We start from the raw sequence: 23,175 nt of genomic DNA on the forward strand, positions 1-23,175 counted from the left end.
AGAAGTTCAATAATTTCGATAGATAATGTTTTCCCTTATTGGTTTTATTTAAATGTCAAAATATTCTTTGCACTGAATTCCAGCTCAGGGAGAGATAAAAGACTAAAACTTGGTAGACTAATATGAGTACACCAAAACCAGGCTTCTGGGAATCACTGCTGCACATTTATAGCAAATTTCCTTACAATAAAACCAACCTCTAAATCACTGTCTTTTTACCTGTTATGTCACCTTAGAGAGCCCAAGACTACATGACCATTACTATAACCAAGCACCTACTGTACATCAAATACTATGCAAAGTGTTTGACCTGCATTAGCCGATTCTATAAGAAGCTTATGTGGTACATGTGGTTCAGGGGAATCCAGCCAGTTGTAGCCAGTAAGTTGTAGAGCCAGGAATAGAGCAAAGTGTTTTTGTCCCCAGTTTTTTCCCCGTGAAATCTTACCAAAATATTTTTTTATGGTTGATTTTTGGTAAAATACACACAACATAAAATCTACCATTAGAGACATTTAGTAAATTTACACTCTTGTGCAATTATCAACACATCCAGTTCAAGATCTTTTGCATTACCATTAAAGGAAAACTGCCACTCATTATGAACCACTCTTGGTTCCCCCTCCCCACTATCACTGATAGCCACTGATCTTCCTTCTGTTACTATGAGTGCTCCTATTCTGGATATTTCATATACATTGAATCATACAATTATTTAATGGCCTTTTCAATTAGAACTTATTTGAAATATAGAAAGTCTATATAAGATCAAATCATTGAAATGTCTTACTGTAATAGAGAATTTTGTAGATATCGTAGTAAAATAATTTTGATCTTGAGTACTTAACTTAATTTACAACATGAGAAAAGCTGCCAAAAAAAGCATGAGATTTGGAACAAAGGGGTTTGAATCTAGGATCTATTTCAATTATCTGCTGACTTTGTGATGCCAGGGAAATAATTCAAGATAAGATTCTAGGGGCTACAGAGCAGTCAGTCTATATCATTTTGAAGTCTAGTCTTAGAATGCTTCTCCCTAGTAGTCTATGTTCTAAAACAAGGCTTAACTCTGGTAGCAGCCCCTGGGTAGCACCATCCTTCTTTGTCCTGAGAATCAGGACTAGTTCTACCAATAATATTAAAAATAAATAAAGAGATGACTAATTATATAACATGATTTGAGGGTCATCATAAGACCTGTGCCACCCCAAATATATTCACAGTCAGATTGTCCTCTGTAGCCAAAAATTTACCTATTAAACTCATCCTCTGAATCCACTGAATAGAGGCATTTTTTCCACAGAGTCATGGTTAGACTGTGCTTGTGTTGTCTAGTTGCTAATTAATATGCTTTTACACTTTGTGTCCTGTGAATAGACCATTTTCAGCCAAGCGTTTGTAACGTAACACCATAACTACAATCAAGTTCTGCCTCTCCTAGGAGAAATAGCATGACTCTGCTGCCTGACTTCTGAGCATCTCTGCCTGAACATCTGAACACCCTGGTTGGTACCAGATCAAGTCATTTTGTCATGTCAATTAGGCCTGGTTTGCACTGTTACTGTGGCCAGTGTGAAAGCAAAGGTCTCAGCTTCCCACAACTCTGATCTCATCCCTTCTGATTTCCTTTAATTTTTTACTGTGATGGATGCTGGAGAGAGTATAGCAAATCCCTTAAGAGCCTGGACTGTGACACCTGCAGTGTGTTCCTTCATCTCTGGCCTTCCACGTACAAGGTAAGTGTCTGTGAGCAAGTTGCCTTGGTTCACCTCAGTAAGACTCTGTTTCTCACTTGTACAGTGGAAAAAGAAGGAAATTTTGTTGACACACATCTCTGAGAAGGTGTAACTCATTTTACCAAGATGTGCATCAACATGATTAATTTAATAGAAGTTTTGTGTTTAAACTGGCATTCAGGCAAGATTGTACATAATAACTTCAAGGGGAGGTTGCAAATATGAAAAAGGGAAATGCTCTGAATGAAATGATAGCTAGTGTTCACAGCACATGCAAGATACAGAAACTATAATCCACATTTAACAGTGAGAAAACTAAAGCATAAAGAGGTTAATAGGTCCAAGGTCAACAGCTGGTGAGTCATAGGTCTAGGATTTGAACCAAGGCAGTTTAGTTCCAGAGCCTGTGATATCAGAAATTTGGTTGTATTTCCTGAACAATTCATCTAGAACAAAATTTCAATATGGTTTATGTTATTGGTTATGGTAAAGCTGGGTCCAATGGGAGTCAATAAGGAAGGCAGTTTCTGCATGTTCTAAAAATGCTAACAATGAAACTGTGGTACACCCAGGAAGAAATAAATTCTGAAGCAGTAAAGGTGTGCAAGCAGAGATTGGAACATAATCTTTGGGGACTGCAGTAAAAAGTGTTCCTGCACTAAAAATGGCAGGTGAGTTTGGTAAATCTTGGGTTTCTTCCGAAGATTCTATGAATGTGGACCTCAGTATTCTGGACTAGATCTGGCATTTTCTGCAGGATTCCATATACACAGCCTTCCACTGAAACATTCATATGCATCAGTTCTAATCTTCAACATAGGTCTGAAAAAGCCTGCTGTCATTCCCATTTCACGGAGGGAGACATTGGTCTCAGATACATACACAATGAGTAGAGTGGTGGATATTATCTCAGGCTTCCTAATTCCAAAGCTCATGCTCTTTAATAGCCACTTTTGTGTTATATTGAATTTCTCAACAATAGCCCCAAAATGAGGCATCTGTGCAGGAGGACTTGCCTGATTCATTCCTTACTGTGTTCTCTTTAATTGTTGTAATATTAATGTAGATGAGGGTGGTGATAGCATTCATAATTATAATTTGAATACCACCCTAATTGGCTTTTATTGCTTCTTGGGAATGGGTCAGGGTTGTACATGGAATATTTAAGTTGAAATGTCGTTTCCAATACTTAATAGAATCCAATTAGGATTTTATTGATTAATTAGTGTCTACATGAAGCATTCTATTTTCCAAAGGCCAGTAATGCGCCTGACTGTTCCCTAAATGTTAACATATTCAGATAATTATAACTGCATCATACTTGCTGCTTAGACTGCTTGAGTTATTTGCCTTTACTGGAGTTTCAGATTCAAGTAAGGCAATCTTTTAAAGTAAAAATGATATTTAAATAACCTGAACTAATCGTTATGGAAAACCTCTCTTAAACATTCACTAATTTATGGCTATAAACGTGTTAGCATCTTTCTACACAAAGGCTCATTTGCAAATCCTTTAAAGGTGACAAAGATGGGGTGGGTAAAAGGGCAGACTGTATAGCCAATGAGGGACCCTAAAATATTGCAGTGTTTTAGGGTTGGATGTATTAAGGAATTTCAAATTTCAAACAACTGTACAGTGGCATGAATGAGAAACATAGGTTTAAAAATCAGACCAAGTATTATCCAACGAGTGGTGCTCAGTAAAATTCCGTGTCATGTAGGAATGGTTTGTTATTATCACTTGCTTCTCTGAAATGACACGAGCTGACACTGGATGGTACTCAGTGCCTGAAGAAAGTCATGTGAGTAACTGGAAGAGATTAGGAAGAGGCAAAAATGCATGAAACAACTTTTGTTTGTTGGACCAGTGCCCATCTGTACTGGGTTGATGCTTGGGTCACAAATAGACAGACCAGCAAAAAAGTAGTTATATATTGTTATGAGGCAAATTACAAGAATGATATATCTGAGACACATATAAGTCCCAAATTGTACTCTGAAGGAAATTAAGTCACTGATGTTTGAAATATTTTCTAGTTGTATTTAAAATCAATATTGAGCATTTACTATGGAAAAATATTTTGCCAATTGCACACATATGTGGAAAGATAAATGTTCCTAAGATGCATGTGCCAGGCTGTACCATATACATGACAATGCAATGTAATATACTATTACCACAAAATGTAGTATGGTTATCCTCATGTTACATAAAAAGATGGTAATAACTTAGACAAGGTTAAGTAACTTGCCCGAGATTATCCAGTTATGTCCAAATTACAAAGTCTGTCTTTATTAGAACAATCTGGGAATAACAATAACAATACCAGTAATAATTACAAAAACAGCAAAATTCTGGGGCCATGCCTTTCCAGTAGAAACACAATCTATGGCAGTGAGATAAGCCACCTATAGTGAATTAGAGTTCTCCAGAGAGACAGAACCAACAGGATGTATATGTATATGCAAGCACGCGCGCACACACACACACACACACACACAGATTTATTATCAGGAATTATGTCACACAATTATGGAGGCTAACAGGTCCCAAGATTTGCATTCAGCAATCCAGAGACCCAGAGAACCTGTGGTGTAAACCTCCAGTCTGAAAACCAGCAGCTTCAAGACCCAAAAGCCAATGTTAACATCTGTGTAAGAAGGCAGGAAAGGACTCCTGTCCTGGCTCAATAGCCAGACAGAAGTTCCTCCTGCTCAAGGGTGGGTCAGCCTTTTTGTTCTATTTAGGCCTTTAACTGATTGGATGAAGGCCACTCACATTGGGGAGGACAATTTGCTTTACTCAGTCTATAGATTCGAATGTGTATCTCACCTAGAAATATCCTGACAGAAACACACAAAACAATGTTTGCCCAAGTATCTGGTCACCGCTTGTTCCAGTCAAGTTTCCACATAAGATTAATCATCACATGCCATTTTGGAAATCTCCCTAGGTTATTTATATTCATAAGGGCCTGAACCCCCTGGGATATCCCTACCATTGTATTCATTAGGTCTTAAATTTGTCCATTGAAATTACTTGAAGGGCTTCAATAGTGACTTATGCCTTTGTTCCCATCCCTAGGAATTCTTCTTTAATTAATATGATTTTAATGTGTAGTCAAGCCTGAGACTAAGGTTATAGCCATTGTTCTGAAATGAAGCTGGTGGCCCTCTGTTCCTAGCTACCAGGCATTGTGGTCTTCCTGCCCCTCTCGGATGGTGTGCCACGGCCAGGGATTGTGGTCATTCTGGCCCTCTCAGATGGTGTGTCACTGCTCACTCCATACTGAGAAGTAGCCAGGGATCAAATTATACCCACAGCTTTTAGACTCATACAAGGACAGTCCTGACATATATTTTGGCTATCTCCATCCCATTGCAAGGAGAAAGCTCTTCCCCCAAGGGATTTCAGACCTATTTCCCTTTTGCACAGAGAGAAGGAAAATGTTCATCTTTGTCCTTTAAGCCAATACTTTATGAGTTGCCAATGACACTGACACACTAGCAAATTGCTGCTCCAGAGAAATTCAGGAATGACAGTCATTGTTTCTAAATGGTATTTCATAGGTTTTCCACATCAGCACACTTGCTGAATGGAGAAATTGCATGCAGTGGCCTCTGCTTGTATTACATTTGCAGTGACTGTGTTTAAAGAGTATGTGTTTGTACACAGGTAAGGAGAGTGGATCAAAGGTGCCTGGGTCACACCTATCCCACGTTCAGCAAGAAAAATGATCAGTAATTTGTGCATGTCATGTGCTCAACAATTGTGCATTAATAACATCAGCTCCTACTTTTGAGCATCTTCTATGTGACAATCATGGACAAATGCTGTGAGTAACCTCTGAGTATGAGTTGGGTCTCTATTCTCATAAGAACATACAGCACACAATGCACCATACACAGGTTCATGTAAAATAAGTTGAGAAAGGATATGCTAGCATGTGGGAGCCACAGGGATAGGAAAACACCAGCGAATGATGGTTGGAATAAATTGGACTAAGTCCATGTTTTTAAAAGTGCAGGTTGTGGGGGCATCTGGGTGGTTCATTTGGTTGAACATCAGACTCTTGATTTCAGCTCAGGTCATGATCTTGGGTGTGTGGGATTGAACCCCGTGTGGGGCCCTGCACTGACATCATGGAGCCTGCTTGGGATTCCCTTTCTCTGCCCCTCCTCTGCTCATGTTCTCTCTCTGTCTCAAAATAAATTAAAAATATTTTCACAAAATAAAAAGAAAATGAAAGTACAGATCAGGATATGGTAGGGAAAAATGGTGACAGAACCTTCTAGGCAGAGTACGACTTGAGCAAAAATCTGAGATTGAGGAATGAAGGCAAGAGGTGGGCAATGGAAAGACTTGCTTCTGGCAGAGAAGTCTGGAGGAGTTGGCCAGCCATGGTGTGTGTATCTATATCTATATATCTATATCTATATCTATATCTATATCTATATCTATATCTATATCTATCATCTATATCTATATCTATATCTATATATATATCTATATCTATACCTATCTATATATCTATATTTGTATCTATCTATAGATATCTACACACATATGCATACATATATATACATATACATATTTTTTTTCCATAAAAAATAGCAGAAACCCATGTTAGTCTGTACCTATCTCTACCATAGTTCAATTAGCCATTCTTATATTGGTCTGCTTATTCATTTTTTTCCCAACTAGAGTGTCAGTTTATTTTTAGAAAAGGTTTCATATTAATCTGTATATTCCCACTTCTAGTTTAGTATCTAGCATAGAGTAGGTGCTCAACAAACCAATGCTAAGTGAATGAATGAATGAATGAATGACCTGTTGCGTGGATACAGGATTCAAGTAATTTACTTTCCTTTTCATATACCTCTTGAGTGAAAACAATAGTTTAGGGGAAAAAATGTCAGTTTTTATAGCAATACTGCATTTGTTATTGTGTGTGCCAGTTATTATTATAAATAAATAGTGTATTTCTATACTTGCCACTCACTAGTTGTTGTTTTTTAAACTTATTTAAAAAGACAAAAAAATTACCACTAGATTTTGACTTGAATTGTAGGCAAAACACTTGTTGGCTTGTAAAAGCTCTGTCTCCGCAGCAATGAGGGCAATGAAACAATGTTTAGGACAAAATTTAGTTTTTGAGGTCTGCCTGAATTATATTTTTTCTGCTTTGATTTATTGGACTCTTCTTAGCGCTTCATTATAAACATGTATTTCTTTGGTGCTCGGTCAGTAGAGCATGCAACTTTTAGTGTCAGGGTTGTGATTTGAACCCCACATTGGGCATGGACTCTACTAATTTAAAAAATGTATTCCTCCACTTCAGTATTGGGTAAACAAAGATGAGTAAGGCTCTCTCCCTCTGGTGCCCAGTGGGAGTCAGGGAGGGTGTTGGTCAGTGTCAATAATAAACAGTAAACACACAAAAGATTTAAACACATATTTTTTAAAGTTTATTTATCTACTCTGAGAGAGAGAGAGTGAGTGAGTGAGTGAGCAAGGGGCATAAAGAGAGAGAGAATCCCAAGCAGGCTCTGTGCTGTCTGCACAGAGCCTGAGACAGGACTTGATCCCACGAATCATGAGAACATGACCTGAGCCAAAACCAAGAGCCAGCCAGTTAACCAGTGAGCCACCCAGGCACCCCAAACATATTTTTGTTTTAATTGAGGTAAAATTTGCATACAATGAAATGCACAGGCTGTAAGTATACAGTTCAACAAGGTTTAGTAATAAGTACAACCATGTAACTAACACACAACAATCAAGGTATAAAATATTTCTATCAACCAAGAAGTTGGAGCCATATTGTAGGCACAAGGTGGAAGTGTGTTACATGTTTTATGACTCTATTTAAATGGAATAATTTTTTCACTGAGGTTTCCAGTTATTTCCTGCTAGTATAAAAATACTGTATCTCGCAATCTTGAGAAATTTACTTATTAGTTGAGAAATTTCTTTTTTGTTTTTAGGTTCCTTAGGGAATATTGATTTGAAGTAGTAGGAGCAGATACCCTTGTCTTATTTCTGTTTTTTTGAGAAAATGTTCAAAATTTCACCATAAATATATACTAGCTGTAAGGATATTGTAGATATGCCTTATCCTATCAAGAAATTTCCCTTCTATTCCTAGTTTTCTATTTTTATCATGGATGGATAGCGATTTTTATCCAATGGTTTTCCTACATCTGTTGAGATAATTCTTTCCTCCTTTACTCAGTCAATGTGATAAATCAGTACATTTTTGAATGTTAAATCCACCCGACCACGTGGGATAAACACTATGTGGTTATATAATGTACTATTCTTTTTTATATATTGCTAAATCTGTTTGATAATATTTAGTAATTTTTTTTTTTGCTATCGCTGTTTACATTCAGAAGAGACTTAGTCTGTAATTTTCTTTGTGAGGACTTTCTCAGGTTTTGGTATCAAAATTTCCTAGCTTGATATCCTTTTCAGAAAAGAGAATGTCTAAAATTTCCTTAGGTTCAGTATTATTTCACTCTTAAATATTTAATAGTATTACCCAGCATAATTATTTTGTGTTTTCTTTCTGATGAGGTTTTTAATTATGAATTCTTTCTCTTTCTCTCTTTCTCTTTCTCTTTCTCTTTCTCTTTCTCTTCTTTTCTTTTCTTTTCTTTCTTTCTTTCACTTAGATTTTTATTTCTTATGAGTCAGTTTGGTAATTTCTGTTTCTTGAGTAATTGGTCCATTCTCTGAATTGTCAAATTTAATTACAAACAGTTGTTCAAAACTGTTATTTATTTTACTTTTAATGTCTGTAAGATGTATAGAGATAATGTTTATTTTATTTCTAATTGTGATAATTTTTTTATCTTTTAAAAAAAAAACTCATTAGTCTTGCTTGAGAGTTTTCATTTTATTAATATTTTAAAAGAACCATCTTTATCCATGACTTTTTCTATTTTTGTTTTTAAGATAAAATGAATTATGTTCTTATTTTTATTATCTTCTTTTTTTCATCTTACTTTGGGTTTAACTTCCTTTTCATTTTTAGCTTCTTAAGACAACTGATTTTAAACCATCCTTTTCTTTTCTAAAATAAGTATTTAAAAATATAAAATTCCCTCAATTGCTACTTTGGCTGCATTCTACAAGTTCTGTTATGCTGTATTTCTGTTATAACATGAGTTAAAGTTAGTTAAAAATATTTCCTTATATGTCTTGCAATTAACTTATTACACAATTATAATTGTGAAGTGTCTTGTTTAATTCCCAAATATTTGGGAACTTTTCTAAGTGTGCTATTGTAACTGAATTATAAAATAATTATGTTCTGGTCAGAAGTTGTATTATGAAATATTCCAAACATTTAATAATTTGTTGAGATTTATTTTAATGTCCCAATATGTAATCTATCCTAGTTTTTTTAAATGTATTTTTATTTTTGAGAGACAGAGCACAAGCAGGGGAGGGCAGAGAGAGGGAGACAGAGGATCTGAAACAGGCTCTGCGCTGATAGCAGAGAGCTAGATGTGGGGCTCGAACTCACAAATATGAGATCAAGACTTGGGCCAAAGTTGGTTGTTTAACCAACTGAGCCACCCAGGCACCCCTGTAGTCTATGTTAGTGAGGATTTCAGGTGTAATTGAAAAACAATTTACATCTGTCAGATGTCATGTTCTATAAAGTCTAATAATGTCAGTTTGATTAATAGTGTTCTTCAAATGTATATTGTTATTATTTTCCTATTGTTTTTATTGGTTACTGAGAGATTAAAATTACCTGGAGGTCAGTGCTCACCTTACACCAATTAAATCAGAATCACTGGAAATGCACCCTCGACCTCAAGTAATTATAATGTGTCAGCAGGGTTGAAAACTACCAATTTAGAAAAAATGAAATTCTTATTGATGCTATATTTGTTGACAAAAATGCCTTTTATAATTATGTTGCTTAAATGTGTACAAAATAGATATTTAAACTTTGATTATACCTTACTTATAGTATAGAACTGTAAAAACAAGATAAATATAAGAATTACATAAAAGGCACAAAACCAATATTCAAATTAACAAAATTAATTTAATGTCTTATGGATTGTGTTTTGCTAAAACAACATTGCCAGTGTTGGCTTTAATAGTGGAAAGATGTGGCTTCAGATTTTGTTCTATATTCAATTTCCTTTTACATTTTGAATTCAATAATACTTATGCAGAGATATTTCCTATAACTATGTTGTACTAAATTGTATCGATAACAGCATTATTATCTGGTTAAAAAAAATGATCATTTTCTGTCCTTAACCAAAATTTTGCCAGCAAGCAATTCTTGAAGGCTAATATTAATGAACGGTATCTTAATATTTGATATTTTTTCTATATTATGACAGAATTTTACTTTTATTCATTTGTAGAAAAACAAAAGTATTCTTAATAAAAAGCAAAAACACCATATATATTGAAAGAACTGTTCCCCATTTGTGGTGGATTCAGCTCTCTGCTACCCATTGATCCTTCCCTTTGCCATTAAATGCCTGATCATTGTAGAACCTGCCTAAAATTTCCAGAATACTGTCCAAAAAAGAAATTTTGAGGCTGTTGCTTGGAGGTGAGATGACACTCATATCTGTGTTCATTGACCCCTGACACTGCAAAATGTCATTGTTGAGTCACATTTATAGTTTCTGAAAAACTGGGAGTCTCTTGCTCCAAATGGCCCCTAGTCACACAACCATTGTCTTGTCAGGCAAAGGACTAGCAAAGATGGTGACCTTATTGGACATCAGACAATAAAGATGTCCAAGTTTACCTGCCAATAGCAAATCCTGTGCTACTGTGATTATGTTAGTGTGTGTACCAAGGATTTGATAAGGTCTTACAGTTACTACGTACATCACTTAATAACTCTGTTAAGTTGTTTGGTCTAGTTGAAGATCAAATTATGATTATACTGTTATTAAAATCTGTCTCAATGCAATTGTTTATGGAATAGGAACACGACTCCTTCTTGCTTAGTTATTTCTGTATGTGCTACTAGTAAAACTTTGGCAAGAGTAGAACAGTGATAAAAGCAAAGTAATGCCTCAACTCTATCAGTTCAACCAGAGAAGCAGAAAGACTAGTTTACAACATAATGGGATTTATTGCAGAGGATTAGCTGACATAATTGTAAGAGGTGGTTGAATCACCTCCAGAAGACTATTGTCTTTGCTTCTGAAACTAGAGCTTGAAGTCCACCTGACAGACATGCAGAAAGAAAAGACGGAATCAAAGTGGGAGCTGTCAAGGGTAAACTGAACCTACATCAGGAGCTAAAATCCCAAAAGGAAGGACCAATATCTTCATCAGTTCTCATTGTCTCTGACTTTGGAGCTATGGGTATTCTTCAGAAGCCTGGACCTTTCATCACAGAGCTAAGCATACACATGCATCCCAGGAGTTGGGAAGTAAATGTATCTTAAAAACTGATGCAGACCTTAGAATCTTGGGTCTGAATTAGATCATAAGATGGTCATAAAATGATCCTGAATACAGAATTATAATTTTTTTATATTACCAATGAAATAAAAACAAAGCAATTAAAACTACTCTGGTTTCCGTCGGAATTGTCATAGCAATCACAGAACCCAGTTTGAAAAGTAATTGCTTCACATTGGTGATACTAAATTAATTTAGACAATAAACCCCATAAACAATTTCAGAGTTCTGATCTGTGTTGGAAAAATATGATAAGATCTGGAGCTGCAACATTAAATCAGAGGCTCTGTTCACAAGGAGCACCCATAATCCAAGATCAATAATCACGTGTTAACACAAAGTTCTATGGTCAGAGAACAACATAGGATCCAGAGTTTTGGAGAAGATTTATATTTATTTTCTGGGGCTTTGCTGAAACAAACTGGACTGTCTATCCATCTCCCTTTACTCAATTACCACTACAGCCTAACTAGAGAGCTATTTGAATGGATATCCACTCACGGTTGTTTGTGTGATGAATATCCACTCTGAGATTCTCCCTGTTTCATCACCTGTTGTCAGGGTCTATTTGTGTACCCACTTGCTTAAAACTGAAAAATGGGAACTGGTGTTCTAATAGCTTCTGGTAGGTTTTACATAGAGAATAGTTAAATGTAAAATTCCCTTTAGGTTTTGTACAGCATGGTTTTGTCTCCATTTGGCATTGATGATGTCTGACTCTTGGACTATTTCTCCAGGAGTCATTAAGTTCCAGTGGACTTGCTGAGGTAGATTTTAATGTGGCAAACTATTTACATTGTCTTCAGTAGAAACTTGCCAGTTAGCCACATTCATGTTAGAAGGACTGTTTCTTTCTTTTTTTTAAATTTCTTTTCTTGCATTACTAAAATGAATCCCATCAGGTTATGGTTGTATAATTCTTTTTGTATGTTGCTTTATATGGTGTAGTATTTTTTAAGAGGATTTTGCATCAAAACATATGAGTTAAATTAGTCTTTAATTTGCTTCTCTTGTGATTTCTTTGATTTTCATGTGAGGATAATACTGACTTCATAAAATTAATTGGAAAGTGTTTACTCTTCTATTTTTTGATAGAGAATGTTGATAACTGGTATTAATTCTTTTCTAAAAGAAAAGAATTTACCAGTTGAAGCCTTCTGATCCTGGTCTTTTCTTTGTGGGAAGTTCTTAATTAATAATATAGTCATTATAGATCTATTTTAATAGTTTGTATATTTCAAGATTTTTGTCTATTTCATCTAGGTTATCTAATTTGTTGGCATCCAGTTTTTCATAGTATTCTCTTATAATTCTTTTTTATCTCTGTAAAGTAAATAGTAATGCCCCCCCTTTTTTTCTGATTCTAGTAATTTGAGTTTTATCTCTATTAATGAGCCTAGCTACAGTTTTGTCAATTTTGATGATCTTTTCAAATAACTGGATTTGGGTTTTGTTGGTGCTCTCTGTTATGATTATATCCTTTAATTAATTTTTGCTCTAATCATTATTTCCTGTATTAAACTTCTTCAGGTTTAGTTTCCTTTTTTCTCTGAGTTTCTTAAGGTTACAGGATAGATTATTGATGTCATATTTTACCTCATCTTTGTAAGTTTATTTATTTTGAGAGAGTGAGAGCAAGTGGGGAGGGGCAGAGAGAGAGAAAGAGAGAGAGAGACAGGGAGAGAGAGAATCCCAAGCAAGCTCTGTGTCATCAGCTCAAAGCCCAACATTGGACTTGATCGCACAAACCATGAGATCATGACCTGTGCTAAGACCAAGAGTCAGAAACTTAACTGACTGAGCCACTTCATCTCAGACTTCATCTCATTTCAATACAGGTGCTTACAGCTATATATTTTCTTGTGGGCACTGCTTCAGCTGAATCTTCTATGTTTGGATATATTGTTTTTTACTTTTCCATTTCTGTCAAAGTACTTTATTTTCCAACTTTACTGAGGTATAATTGAACAACAGAATTGTAAGATATTTAAAGAATAACTTGCAATGATCTGTTATATGTATATTGTGGAAAGATTCCTCCTATAAAATTAACACATCTATCACCTCACATACTTGTCTTTGTGTGTGTGTGTGTGTGTGTGTGTGAAAGAGAGAGAGAGAGAGAGAACATTTCAGTTCTACTCTCTTAACAAGTGTCAATTATACACTACAGTCTTATTTACTATAGTCACCATGTTCTATATTCGATATTCAAATCTTACTCATTTTAGAGCTGACACTTTGCATCCTTTTGTAAAACTCTCCCTATTTATTACACTTCCTAGCACCTAACAGCCACTTTTCTACTCCTTGTTTCTATGTGTTCGACTTTTCTTTAAGTTCCAAATATAAGTGATTCCATTTAGTATTTGTCTTTCTGAGCATAATGCCCTCACAGCTTATCCATGTTGTAATATATCTCACATCTTCTTTATCCATTCATCCATTGATGGGCACTTAGGTTATTCTATATCTTGGGTATTGTAAATAATGCTGCAATGAACAAGGGAGGGCAAATATCTCTGTGATATCCTGCTTTCAATCCCTTTGGATACATACCTAGAAATGGGGTTGCTGGATCATATGGTATTTCTATTTTTAATTTTTTTAAGAGCTTCCATACTGTTTTCCATATTCCATTTCCATACTTCCAATTCACATTCCCTTCAACAGTGCACAAGGGTTATTTCTTCTCCATGTCCTTGCCAGTGCTTATTATCAGTTGTCTTTTTTTTAAGTTTATTTATTTATTTTGAGAGAGAGAGAACACACATGAAGGGAGGAGGGGAACAGAAAGAGGGAGAGAGAGAATCCCAAGTAGTCCCCATGCTCAATGCAGAACCTGATGGGAGGCTCGATCTCAGATCTCATGACTGTGAGATCACAACCTGAGTCAGTATCAATATTCGGACACTAAATTGACTGAGCCACCCAGGCATCCCTGTTGTCTTTTTGAAATAGCAATTCTAGGGTGCAAGGTAGTATAACACTGTGGTTTTGATTTGCATTTCTCTGATATTAGTGATCTTGGGTATATTTTCATGTACTTTTTGGCCTTTGGGTGTCCTCTTTGGTAAAATCGGTGTTCTGGTCCTCTGGCCATTTTTAATTAAGTTTTTTTTGTTGTTGTTCTTCTTCTTCTTTGTTTTGTTTGGTTGTTTTTGCTATTGAGCTGTATAAATTTCTTGTGTAGCAGTAGATTAAGTATGCCCACGGGGAGAGGTGAACTCATGGGCTTCTATGTTGCCACTTGGACTGGAACCACTCTACCAAACTTTCTTCTAAATTTCCTTGTGGCTTATTCTTTGACCCATCAGTTGTTGGAACATCTGTAGTGAAATTTCCATATATTTACTGAATTTCCCAAGTTGGCTTCTGTTATTGATTTTTAGTTTCATTTCATGACTTTAGAGAACATGATTTTGTATGATTTAAAACCTTTTAAATTTATTCAAACATGTTTTATGGCCTATGTAGACAATGTTCCAGTGTACTTAAGAAGAATGCATATTCTGCTGCTATTAGGTGGACAGTTCTGTAGATATCTGTGAAGGTCGCTTGCTTTAAAGCATTTTTCAAGTCTTCTATTTTTTGCTTTTATTTTCTGTGTAGTTGTTGTAGCTGTTACTGAAGGTAATGTATTGAAGTTCCAAGTATTACTATGAAATTTCTTTCTTTTCCCTTCAATTCTGTCAGTTTTTACTTCTTATATTTTAGGATTCTTTTCTTTCATGCATATATGTTTATAATCAACTTTTATCATAAAAAAGTCTTTAGCAACATTATTTATCTTTTAATCTCTATTAGGTTTTCTATTGTTACTGTAAAAAATGACCTCAAACTTAATTGCATAAATCTCAAAGTTATTATATTTCAATTCTGGAAATCAGAAGTTCATTATGAGTCTTATAGGATAAATTTAAGCCATCAACTGAGCCAAAGTCATTTTGGAGGTTTTAGGAGAAAATACTTTTTTCTGAGTTTTTTAATTTCTAGAGGCGATTTGCTTTCCTTGGCCTATGATCCCTTCCTCCATTTTGGATGCACATCATTCCAGTCAATTACTTCTTACATCATATTTCTTCTTTCTGACTTTGATTCTCATTCCTCAAGATCCATAACACAATCACACCTGCAAAGTCTCTGTCGACACATATTGTAACATATTTATGACTTCCGCGGATTAATATGTGCACTTGGGTGATGGCCATCATCCTACCTACCATAAAATATATCTTGTCTGATATTAATATAGTCAATCTACTTGTCACTATTTCCATGTATCGCTTTTTCCATGATTTTATTTTCAACCTATTTGTATTTTTGAATTAACGTATGTCTCTTGTAGACAGCCTATAGTTGGATAATTTTTTAAGTTCTTTTGCCATTTTCTGCCTTTTAATAATGTTTCATTAATTTACCTGATCAATCTAATTATTGATAATGTAAGATTTATATCTACTTTTTCCTGTTTCTTTTCTGTATATCTTATGTCTTTTTTCTCCTAATTCTTCCATTATTGTCTTTTATGAGTTCAGTAAATATTTTATAGAGTAGCCTTTTACACTCTTGTCATTTCTTTTAATAGGTATTTTTTAGTTATTTTCTTGGTAACTTCCCTGGGGGTTACCATTCATGTTTTAATATATAACTGTCTAGTTCATACTAACATCAACCTAATTTTTAGTATATAATAGCTCTGGCACTTGTTTAGCTTCATTCAATCTTCTCTCTGTAGTGTTATTATATGTATCACATCTTATACATCGTGCACCCATCAACAAAGATTTATAATCATTGCTTTATAAAGTTGTTTTAAAAATATGATAAGACAGGAGAGCCTGTGTGGCTCAGTTGGTTAAGCTTCTGACTTCAGCTCAGGTCATGATCTCGCGGTCTGTGAGTTCAAACCTCATATCAGGCTCTGTGCTGACAGCTCAGAGCCTGGAGCCTGCTCCAGATTCTGTGTCTCCCTCTCTCTCTGCTCCTCCTCTGACCAATAAACATAAAAAAAAAAAGATGACAAGACAAAAAGTTACATACAAAAATATATTTATACTATGTTTTATATTACCTATATATTTTAATTCTTTTCATTCTTCAGGTGGATTTGAGTTACGATCTAGTGATCTTTTGCTTCAACCTGAAGAACTCCCTTCAGTATTCCTTGCAGGGCAAGTCTGCTGGCAATAAATTCTCCCTGTTCTTGTTTATTTAGGGATGTCTTAATTTCTCCTTAATTTCTGAAGGATAGTTTTATAAGCTATAAAATTACTAGTTGACAACCTTTCTTTTAGCACTTTGAATATGTCACCCAACTGTACCTTGGTCTCTAATGTTTCTAATGAAAAACTTCATGAGGATCCCTTCTATATGACGAGTCTTATTTCTTGATGCTGTCAAGAATATCCTTGTCTTTGAGTTTTACCACTTTAGTTATGATGTCTAGGTGTGAGTCTCTTTGAATTGATCCAACATGCACTTAACTGAGATTTGGGGCTATAAAGATTAATATTTCAAAATCAAATTTGGAAAATTTTTGGTATTATTTATTCAAATATCTTTGTGCCTCCTTCTTTAACTTTTCTTCTGTGACCCCCATTATACATGTGTCCTTATTTTAGATGGTGTGCCATTGATCTCTGCAGCTCTGCCATTTTTCTTCATTCTTTTCTTCTTTCTGTTTCTCAGACTAGATAATTGATCTGTCTTCTAGTTCACTGATTCTCCCTCCTTGCTCAAGTCTCATGTCAAACTCTAGTGAAATTTTCATTTCAGTTATTATAAACTGACAGCAGTGTATAATAAAGAATGTGATTCTTTTTATAATTTTTAGAAAATTATAAAATTTTATAAAAATTATAATTTTTATAATTTAAACAAATTTTAAATATTTATATTTGAGAGAGAGAAAGTGAGAGAGAGACGTGCAAGTGGGGGCAGGGCAGAGAGAGGGAAACAGAATCTGAAGCAGGCTCCAGGTTCCAAACTGTCAGCAAAGAGCCCAACATGGGGCTCAAACTCACAAACCATGAGATCATGAACTGAGCTGAAGTCGGATGCTTAATGGACTGAGCTGCCCAGGCACCCCTTTATTTTATAATTTTGCTTTCTCTTTGTTGATATTCTTCATTGTGAGAAATATAGTTTTAATACTTTCTTTTAGTTCTTTATATGTGGATTTTAGTCCCTTAAGCATATTTATAATAGATGATTTATTATTTATTTATTTATTTATTTATTTATTTTCTACTAAATCCGGTGTCTGGGCTTCTTCAGGGATAGTTTCCATTGACTATTAAACTTTGCTGTCTATGAGCCAACATTTCCTGTTTCTTTGCATGTCTTGTATTTTTGTTGTTGAAAATTGAATATTTAAAATCATATTATTTGGCATTTCTGGAGATCAGATTACTTTCCCTGCCCAGGGCTTGTTTTTGCTGCATTTTGTTGTTTTATTGTTATTTGTTTGTTTAATGACTTCTCTGAAAAAATTCTGTATAAAGTCTGTGATGTTTGTTGTGTGTGTTCACAGAAGTCTCTGCTCTATCAGATTTGTGGTCAGCTAATAATTCTATAAATATTCTAAAATGGATTGAACCAATGGTTTTCTAAGTATTTTCCAAAGAACTCCACGTGCATATTGAGGCAGGAAGTCAACACTCAGCCTGACATTTGAGAACTCTGATTTAACCTCCATTTCATGGTTGTACAGAGCCTCAAAGTTAGTGCAAGGTCAGATCTTAGGGCTTTCTCAGTCTTCTTTTCTTAGTATGTGCACAGCCCAGAGCATGCAAATAACCATATTGGATGGTGCTGGCTCAGTGCGCGTGTGAAACATGATATGTGGTTTGAACATCAAGACATAACAGTGAGATTAGTTTTAATTTTTATGAGGTGTCTCATCTGGAGTAAGTTAACCTCCCATTATTAGGGAATTTCTGTAATTCCAGAAATATGCCAGAGACTTTCAAAGACACTCTGGATATCTTCTTCTCCAGATACGTTTTTTAAGTTTTTTAAAACAATTATTATATAGTTTTCACCAACTGTTGTCCACTGCCTCAGGCAGCTGCAAAGTCAAAAATTTCTTCTCAGTGTTTTTTGACAAATGCTCTGGGGAAGCTTTTGCAGCACTGGGTGTGCTCTGAGCCATGTCAAGTAAAGACAGTCTTGCAAGTAGGATCTTCCAATGACTATCAGACAGGTTAAAGTAATGACATTTCTCTGGGAATGACAGTTCTCTGGTTTGAAGGAGGTTCAACACTATCTGACTCTTCGTGTTCCTGCCAGGTTACTAGTTTACAGTGTAATTTCAGCCTACAGTTTTCCAAGGTTACTATGGAGCTGGAGTGGTATGGATGAAAATGAGACTAATGAAAGTACCACGAAGTTTACTGTTATTATTGAATTCAGCTGTTTTCTCTAATAAATTGCTTTGTGGAAACTCTGGTTAATTTCCAGAGTCTTGAAAAAAACTTGGTTCTCACAATTTTTGCTAGTTTTCTAACTTCTTTTATGGAAACAAAAATTCAGAGGTCTTTATTCCATCATTTGTGCTAAGTCTAGGGATTGCATTTTGAAAAATGAAAAAAGAGTTGAAGAGAAACAGTGATGCTAGACTGAGGAAAAAAATTTGAGTTAAAGAAAATTCTTTCTAATAAAACTATTGTTTAGGCCTTTGTTGTCTATACAGTAGCCACCAGCCACATATATCTGTTTAAATTCAAATTACTGAAATTAAATGAAATTTAATATTCAATTTCTCATTCACAGTAGCAAAATTTGAAGAGTTCAATAGTCACATGGAGCTAGTGACTAACATTTTAAACAGTACAAATTTATAATATTTCCATAATTGATAAATGTTCTACTGGAAAGTGCTGGTCTAGTGTGTCTATAAAGAATCGTGATATGATTTGAACATCAGATTATGAGATTGAGATTGGCTTTAATATTTATTAGTTGTCTCATCTGAAACAAGTGACTTAATTTCTAAGTACGAGGGATCTTGAAGCAGTAGGGAATGCAATTATTGAATCAAGAGAACACATGTGAAAGCATCTTAACTCAGATTCCAGCATGTGGTAGTATTCAATACATGTTGCTATTCCTCTCCTATGCCCATATATTTTCACTTTTACTTTCTCTTGAAATACTTGCCAAATGAACTGTCTTCTTTCCTGATAACATGGAATATTAGTCTCTCTTTCTTCATGTGAGCAGGTACTTTTAGGTAGTGGAAGAAAATATCATGGAGTCAACAACCTTCAGGGACAGAGAGGAGGTTACCTTCATTAGAGGTCTATTTATTTATATGTGGGGGGAAGACTGGATCTCAAAGTGGAAGCCCTCTGTTATTTTTATTCATTATGGTTCTAGAAAGAACCATAAAACAGGACAAACCAAGCCCTTTGAGGAGCCAGATCCACCTTTGGTTTGGACCACTCTCCATTCTGTGGCACTACCCTCTCCTTATAAGTAAACCTCACCACTCTCAGCTAGTCTCAGCATATGGTCTGTAAACCTGTTTCCACTTACAGAGACATTTTTCTGTAAGTAAATAATATTTTCTCTTTTATAGTTAAGCATGAAGCTTTTATTGAAAATTTCAATTTAAAAAAAATTTTCTAAATTTCTGTTAGGTAACATAAAGCCAAATGTCAGTTTTTGGTGTACAGTTTAGTGATTCAACACTTCCATACATCACCCAGTGCTCATCACAAGTGCATCCTTAATCCCCATCACCTATTTCACCCATCCCCCCACTTACCTCCTCTCTGGTAACCAGCAGTTTGTTCTCTATAGTTAGGCATCTGATTCTTAGTTTGCCTCTCTCTTTTTTCTTCCTCCTATGATCATTTGATTCATTTCTTAAATTTCACATGTGAATGAAATCATATGGTATTTGTCTTTCTTAGTCTGACTTACTTCACTTAGCGTAATATTCTCTAATTCCATCCATGTTGTTGCAAACGGCACAATTTTGTTAATTTTTTAAAAAAATGTTTATTTATTTTGAGGGAGGTGGGTGGAGAGAGGGGGAGAGAGAGCGGGGGACAGAGAATCTCAAGCAGACTCCTTGCTGTCAGCACAGAGCCAGATACAAGGCTTGCACTCACAAACTGTGAGACCACGACATGAGCCAAAATCAAGAGTTGGATCCTTAACTCTCTGAGCCACCCAGACAGCCCTAGATTTCATTAAATTTAAGAAAATATCACTCTTGGCTTTTTATAACTCTCATTTATTAAGAAACAAGGAATGTATTTACTTCTTTTCTAATAAAAGTATACATTTTCACTGCAACATTTTTTTCCTTAAAATCCTTAAACTAGAAGACATACAGTGAGACACTAAAAGCCATGGACTCTTTACTGGTGCATCTTAATGGTCACTTCATGTCTGAAGGAAAATGAATATTCCTTATGGGATAACTCCCAGGATTTATGAAGAAAGGACAAGGCTGTCAACAGTGATATAACTTTCCTATTAGGCTAGAATTGCACAGTGAAAGATGGACCTTGGCTTTGCTAGGAACCAAGCTCTCAGAGGAGGTTGTAATAACATGGAACCCTCCCCCAACTATCTTCTGAAAAATAAAAGAAGCTGTGATTATGGTAGCCTCCTGTAAAGCCCAAAGCTATTAAGTCAAATTTCTTTGAAAAAGTTTTGGGTTAGAAGATTCCAAAGAGTAATAAATGCTATACACTTTTCTTGAAGAAAAAAAAAAGTGTATATAAACTTTTTTTAGGGAAATAAAACTACTATTTTCATAAACTTACTACATTGTTATTTTATTACTTAATAAACTATGACTTAACTGTCCAGTATTGCTTCAAGATTTTCAACATTTCAAATGTTTTTCTCGACCATTATCTCTGTTCGTCATAACACTTTGAAAGGGATTAAATTTTCTAATCGCTCTATTTAACAAATATAAAGACCATAGAACAATAGCCAACTACTTGAGCTTGAGGGGAGAAAAGTCCAGCTTTCCTGCCTTATAGTTAAGGAAAGATGACTTAGCATCATAATTAAGATTTTAAAGAGGTAGCATCATGATTGCTGCTCATCTAAAGGATCCTGTACGTGTGTTGCATGGAGTTTCATGATTTCAAAGCAAAAGAAGGATCGATGGGGGAAAGAACAAGAGGCAAACAGGTAAAAAAACAAACAACATAATTCAGGAGATATGAGATGGGGTGCATTGGGTCTGTCACAAGGGGATGGTTGCACTTTGAATCTGTGCTGGTGCACATAAAGCTCACCATCTCATTGTCTTTGCAGAATCCAGGGTGATAAGAAAAAAATCATGATAAAAGATAATAGAGGAAAGAAGGGTCAGAGAGGGATTTCATTGAGTCTACTTCAGTAAGCATTGAAGCAGCCATTAGGGATTCCCCATTTAATTGTTGGGACTTTGGAGTCAAAGCTTATTGATCAATATTCTCTCCTTTGGGGTGCCTGGGTGACTTAGTTAAGCAATCGACTCTTAATTTCAGTTCAGATCATGATCTCAAGGTTTGTGAGATCAAGCCTTGCACTGGGCCGTGTGCCATTAGTGCAGAGCCTGCTTAGGATTCTCTCTTTCCCCCTCTCTTTCTCTCTGCCCTCCCCTTGCTTGTTCTCTCTCACTTTCAAAATAAACAAATAAATTAAGAAAGCATATTTTCTACTCTGATATCTAGAAATAGGCAAAAATACAACCCTGTATGATTATTCATTTAGTTAGTTACTTAAAAAAAGGCATCTGATAATAACTCTGTTTTGAAACTTTTAACTTCTCTTTTCACCCAGGTTGTTTGCAGCATTTATGGACCTTTGGGATTCCTGCCTGACTTACTGATGGTGGATTTACGGTATAATCCAATGGTTACCCCAGTACAGGATGCAGAAAAAAACTCACCCTAACACAGAACATGTTCTCATTATGGTGGAAGCAACAGGCATAGGCTGCTAAGAACCCATATGAAAAATGGATGATGGGATAGATCTCGCTGGTTAAACTGGGGCAGAAGTCAGACTTCTTTCTGGATTATGCCCCGCTCACTCCTTTGGAAAAAAATATTATATTATGGAGAACGACACAAGACTCATACTGGGAGATTCTAATGAGACCTTGTAATACGAGGAGTTTTTGGAACTTCTGAAAGCCTTGGTCAAACACGTGTGCCTTTAAGTTGAGTTGCAGACCTCTCTATCCTTGCCCTGGTTTCATTGATATTATAACACCAAAAAAAATATTCTGAAATATCTGTCATCCAGATTAATTTCTGTGTTCTCTACATCCTTGCTGCTCAACATGTGGTTTCTGAACCGGCATTGTTGTAATCTCTCACACATTTGTTAGAAAGGTAGACTCTCAAACTTTACTGTAGACTTACTGTATCTGAAATTGCATTCTCAAATGATCTCCTAGTCATTGGATACACATTTGGCAAACAATGATCTATATTACCACAGCATTCCAAGGGGCCATAGGTACTCAGTAGGGAGATGGTTCTGACATCCAGTCATGATGAGGTGGGTGAGAAACTTCATTAGCCAATGAAAAAGAATAGTTAAGTCAGAAGACCCTGAAAGGTTTTTCTTGTCCATCTCTTAAGGCAAAATGTAAGCCAGAAGCAAGGAAAAGCCTTGGGGAGGAAGAGGGCTTCATATTCCAATGAAGACACATTTGGAGTGATCTTAAATGAGAACCAAATTCATCAGCTTTAATGAAAGTCTGAGAAAGTGATGGAATTTTAAGATTAGTACAAAGTAGGTGAACACTGTTTAGGATTTTCCATCTGGGTCTAGGGAAGAATCTGGGGTAATAGCCATTTATGTGCCACACTGCCTAAGAATTCTTTGCTTTTGTGCATGAACACTGTTTGCAGAAATAAACCATTTTCCTTTTTTTTTTTTTGGTGTGTTTGTTTATATTTCAGATATAATCAGGATACTGAAAAAGGATAGTAGCCATTTTCCTTGG

General features: G+C 35.4%; 1 long non-coding RNA gene across 1 annotated transcript; it reads left to right on the top strand.

The window, feature by feature from the left end:
- The first annotated feature begins 1,447 nt into the window (after positions 1-1,447).
- Positions 1,448-22,401, top strand: LOC122240868. Its single transcript, XR_006220607.1, has 3 exons — positions 1,448-1,736; positions 5,412-5,571; positions 21,999-22,401. It is a non-coding gene; the product is annotated as an uncharacterized LOC122240868 (long non-coding RNA).
- The last annotated feature ends 774 nt before the right edge of the window (positions 22,402-23,175 follow it).

This window comes from Panthera tigris, chromosome C1 (assembly GCF_018350195.1).
Source record: "Panthera tigris isolate Pti1 chromosome C1, P.tigris_Pti1_mat1.1, whole genome shotgun sequence".
NCBI classification, from domain to species: domain Eukaryota; kingdom Metazoa; phylum Chordata; class Mammalia; order Carnivora; family Felidae; genus Panthera; species Panthera tigris.